General features: G+C 50.1%; 1 protein-coding gene across 23 annotated transcripts in view; it reads left to right on the top strand.

Annotated features, from left to right (window-relative positions):
* Positions 1 to 3,557: 3,557 nt before the first annotated feature.
* Positions 3,558 to 5,000, top strand: part of pip5k1ba (phosphatidylinositol-4-phosphate 5-kinase, type I, beta a) — a 178,008-nt gene continuing 176,565 nt past the window's right edge. For 9 of the 23 annotated variants that reach the window (XM_078213972.1, XM_078213987.1, XM_078213976.1 and 6 more), the window contains exon 1: positions 4,362 to 4,496. The gene's annotated coding sequence lies outside the window, so the exon portion shown is untranslated. Of the gene's footprint in view, positions 3,767 to 4,361; positions 4,497 to 5,000 lie in introns of those variants that run through there. The other 14 variants (XM_078213989.1, XM_078213996.1, XM_078214003.1 and 11 more) reach the window with 9 other exon arrangements.

Consider the following 5,000-nt stretch of genomic DNA (forward strand, 5'->3'; position numbering starts at 1 on the left):
CCATGCTAAATTGCCCCTTAGTGTCCAAAGATGTGTAGGTTAGGTGGATTATCTGTGCTAAATTACTCCTTAGTGTCCCAGGATGTACGGGTTAGATGGATTAACCATGGGAAATGTGTGGGGTTACAGGAATAGGACATGGGAGAGGGGTAAGGATGCTCGGTCAATGGGTCGGTGCAGACCTGATGGGCCAAATGGCCTCTTCTGCACTGTAGGGATTCTATGATGACTCTATGAGAGGGCATATTAGAAGGTGCAGGGGTTCGAGGAGGTTGTGAGAGCGAGAGTGCAGTTGAAGCAGTGCTGGGACACAAGAGAATTGATGAACAAGAGAGATGTCAACCCTCAAATCCAAGTCTTTGCAAAGATTCCCCAATCGCTGCTGTAAATGCAACCATTTGTTTGGGTAAGTGGCCTTTCTGGTATGTGATGACTGGACAATAACCCAATCACCTTAACATTCACAACCTTCACAGCAGCACCGATAGCAAAAAGGTTTTGCAACCTTAGCCTGTGTTTGAGATTCTCATGTTGGCTGTTGCTCCGGGATTTTGTTTTCTCCAGAAGTTTGATTGGACAGAAACACTTTCGGGGGAGTTAAGCTTTGTGTAATATGATCGGGGACAACAAAAAGAAAATTACAGAGGAGATTTATATTCAGACTTAAACAAGAAGAAGAAAATCGACAGGCGGAGACAGAAACAAAGCGTATCGCAAATCAATGAAACCATAGAACCCCTACAGTGCAGAAAGAAGCCATTTGGCCCATCCAGTCTGCACTGGCTCTCCGGAAAAAACATCTCACCCAGGCTTTCCCTCCACTATCACTCTAACCCTGCACATTTACCATGGTCAATCCACCCAACCCGCACATCTTTGGACTATGGGAGGAAACTGGAGCACCCGGAGGAAACCCACACAGACACGGGAGAACATGCAAACTCCATATGGACAGTCCAAGGCTGGAATTGAACCCGGGTTTCTGGCACTGTGAGGTAGCAGTGCTAACCACTGTGCCCCACCATGCCGCTGGTTGTATAAAGCCAACTTCTTAAAAGTATTTTGTTCCCACTTTAGCTCTCCTCAAATATTTTTGGTCTGTTTGGTTGGAGCAAATGAGGAGAAAGTTTTTCCAGTGACAGGAGGGTGGGAAGCAAAGGATCACAGAGTTAAGGTCATTGGCAAAAGAGCCAGAGGTGGAGATAGAATTATATCATTGAATCCTACAGTGCAGAAGGAGGCCATTCAGCCCATTGAGTCCGCACCGATCACAATCCCACATGGGCCCTATCCCCATTACCCCATGCATTTACCCTAGCTAATCCCCCTGACACTAAGGGGCAATTTAACATGGCCAATCCACCTAACCCACACATCTTTGGACTGTGGGAGGAAACCGGAGCGCCCAGAGGAAACCCACGCAGACACGGGGAGAATGTGCAAACTCCACACAGACAGTGACGCAAGCCGAGAATTAAACCTTGGCCCCTGGCACTGTGAGGCAGCAGCGCTAACCAATGTGCCGCTGTGCCGCCCCCAGGATTAGGATGTATTTTTTTACGCAGCAAGTTATGAAATGGACTGCACTGCCTGAGAAGGTGGGGGAGTTGGTTCAAAAGTTAATTTTCCAAAGGGAATAAAAGCAAAATACTGTGGATGCTGGAAATCTGAAATAAAAATGGAAAATGCTGGAAAAACTCAGCAGGTCTGGCAGCATCAGAGAAACAGAGTTAGCGTTTCGAGTCTGGAGGACTCTTCCTCAGAGCTAAAGAGAGGTAGAAATGTAACAGATTATATAGTTGGAGAGGGCGGGTGGAGGAGGTGGGCAAAAATAGAAGGTCCAGGATAGGTGGGAACTAGGAGAGCTTTGACAAAATGTCAAGGGTACAAGGCGAAGGGAGTGTTAATGGCAGTGTTAAAGACTAAAGAAAGTGTTGATAGTGGCATGAAGGTCAGATAGCAGAATGTGGCAATGCTTTCCAAAGGGAATTTGATATGTAAGAAAGAACAAACTTGCATTTATATAGCACCTTTCAACAACCTCATGATATCCCAATGTGCTTTGCAGCCAGTGAAGTACTTATTGAAGTAAAAACAGAAAATACTTTGCAGGTTTGGCAGCATCTGTGGAGAGAGGAAGCCAGTTAACAGTTTCTGGAAATGTACAGCGGATCGTGGGCCTGAAACTTTGGCCAGAATTTTCCAGCTGTTCACGCAGGCAGGATTCTCCAGTCCCGCTGCAGTAAACGGAGATTTAGTTGAGTGCCAAATTCCCCGAGCTTGCTTGCAACAGCAGCGAGGCGTGAATGGCTAGAAAATTCATAGAATCCCTACAGTGCAGGAGGAGGCCATTTGGCCCATCGAGTCTGCACCGACAACAATCCCACCCAGGCCCTATCCCCGTAACCCCACATATTTACTCTGCTAATCCCGTGACACCAAGGGGCAATTTAGCATGGCCAATCCACCTAACCCGCACATCTTTGGACTGCGGGAGGAAGCCGGAGCACCCGGGGGAAACCCACACAGACACGGGGAGAATGTGCAAACTCCGCACAGGCAGTGAACCGAGGCCGGAATTGATCCCAGGGTCCCTGGCGCTGTGAGGCAGCAGTGCTAACAACTGTGCCACCGTGCCGCCCTTAAATAAAATTCTGGCCCTTGTCTCTCTCTGCACAGTCACTGCCAGACCTGTTGGGTTCTTTTCTGTCATTTTCTGTCCTAATTTCAGGTTTCTGGTATTTTGCTCAGAATCTTGTGAGATGGGGCCACTGAGAAGGCACTGGAGAAGGAAAGGGAAGTGCAGGGGCTGTGGAAAAGAGGGGTAGGAGCAATTGTCATGATGTGGAGATGCTGGTGTTGGACTGGGCTGGGCACAGTAAGAAGTCTCACAACACCAGGTTAAAGTCCAACAGGTTTATTTGGTATCACCAGCTTTCGGAGCACTGCTCCTTCATCAGGTGAGTGGGGGAGCAGTGGGGGATGAAGGAGCAACACTCCAAAAGCTCGTGATACCAAATAAACCAAACCAAATAAACCTTTTGGATTTTAACCTGGTGGTGTGAGACTTCTTACTAGGAGCAATTGAACAGCAAAGAGCCAGCCAGGGAGAGGAGGGGGTACAGATGGGCTGAGTGGCCTCCTCTGGCACGGTGCGATGCCACGATGTGCCAGCTGAGGTGAATGCAGCCGGGCTGTGGCACTCTGAAAGCTCAGTAAGAAGTCTCACAACACCAGGTTAAAGTCCAACAGGTTTATTTGGTAGCAAATGCCACTAGCTTTCGGAGCGCTGCCCCTTCGTCAGGTGAGAGATGTGCTCACAAACAGGGCATACAGAGACACAAACTCAATTGACGAAGGGGCAGCGCTCCGAAAGCTCGTGGCATTTGCTACCAAATAAACCTGTTGGACTTTAACCTGGTGTTGTGAGACTTCTTACTGTGTTTACTCTAGAGCAACGCCGGCATCTCCACATCATGACTCTGAAAGCTGCCAGCAGAGGGGGTAACTTCCACTCCTGTGTATGCGGCGAAGACCCCTCTCTCCTGCTGCCGGCTACTGAATGAAGATGGGAACTTACTTCTGCGGGGATCCCTGGTCTGGTATCAATGCAAAGTGAAGCTTTTAACCGACAAAGGGGGGAGTAACAAAAAAGCCTCCTGGAGATGTGAAAGAGGCCCCATCAGCAAGGAAGGTGGGACTCCCCCTGCCTGCAAAATGTGACCTATTTTAAAGCAGGTTTCTTTAGAAAATATATATATATAAGGTACAGTATCTGTTTAAATGGCTTTGGAAATGTGTGAGATTCACTGACAGTGCCTGCATGTCGACATCTAGTCATGGAGAGGGTGTGAGAGAGGAGGATGATCAAGGTACTTTCAGATTTGTGTCACTGTAATCGGGAATATTTTTTTTGCTGGCACGGTTTTGTTACAGTGAGGATTGCAGTGGAGGGGAGGGGAAGAGAAGGAGAATGAAATTACATTGTCTGGAAATTGACAAGATATTAACCTCCCATTAATGAAGGGCAATCCCTTTGTGGGAGAGAGAGGGAGTGATTCCTCCTCCAGAGTCTCAATCATCTCATGTTCCCTGGTGGGGAATGGAATTAAGGAGAAAAATAGATAAATAAACAAGAAGCTCCCTCTTTGGCAGCTGTTGGTGTTTCCAGTCCAGTTACAAGCCGGGATAGTGACAGCATCTGGACTTGTACTCAGATTCTAATGTATTTGGCAGAGGGGGAAAACACTGCAGGTTTCTGGGCTCTTTCTGTGCACTGGAGGAGGTTTGGGGGGGGGGCAAGATTGGACTAAACAATAGCTGTGCGTGTGCATGAGAGCGGGGGCGTGCGTGTCGGGAGCGCGCAGGCTGCAAGGCGCGTCCCCGCACAGACACAGAGAGGCGGCTGTGAGCTGCTGCAGCCCCGGCTCAGGGAGAGCGCAGTGCCGGCTCCCCGGGAACACTCACCTGTAACACTCACACTGACTGCGCTGCAGGTAACCCACTCCAACACAGCGGGGACAGCAGGCAGGCAGCAAGGGGGCAGAGACAGCCAGAGATACAGGGTGTGAGAGAGAGGAGGGGAGAAATAGAGATGGGAGTGGGGGAGAGAGAGAAATAAAGGGATAGGGAGAGAGAGAGAAGGATGGGGGGAGGAGAGAGAGAGAAGGATGGGGGGAGGAGAGAAAGAGAGAAGGATGGGGAGAGAGAGAAGGATGGGGGGGAGAGAGAGAAGGATGGGGGGGAGAGAGAGAAGGATGGGGGGAGAGAGAGAAGGATGGGGGGGGGAGAGAGAGAAGGATGGGGGGGGGGAGAGAGAGAAGGATGGGGGGGGGAGAGAGAAGGATGGGGGGGGGAGAGAGAAGGATGGGGGGGGGGGAGAGAGAAGGATGGGGGGGGGAAGGGAGAGAGTTGGGGGGGGGAGAGAGAGAAGGATGGGGGGGGGAGAGAGAGAAGGATGGGGGGGGGAGGAGTGGGAGAATGGAGGGGGGGAGAGAGAG

The sequence above is a fragment of the Mustelus asterias genome, chromosome 6 (genome assembly GCF_964213995.1).
Source record: "Mustelus asterias chromosome 6, sMusAst1.hap1.1, whole genome shotgun sequence".
In the NCBI taxonomy this organism is placed as follows: domain Eukaryota; kingdom Metazoa; phylum Chordata; class Chondrichthyes; order Carcharhiniformes; family Triakidae; genus Mustelus; species Mustelus asterias.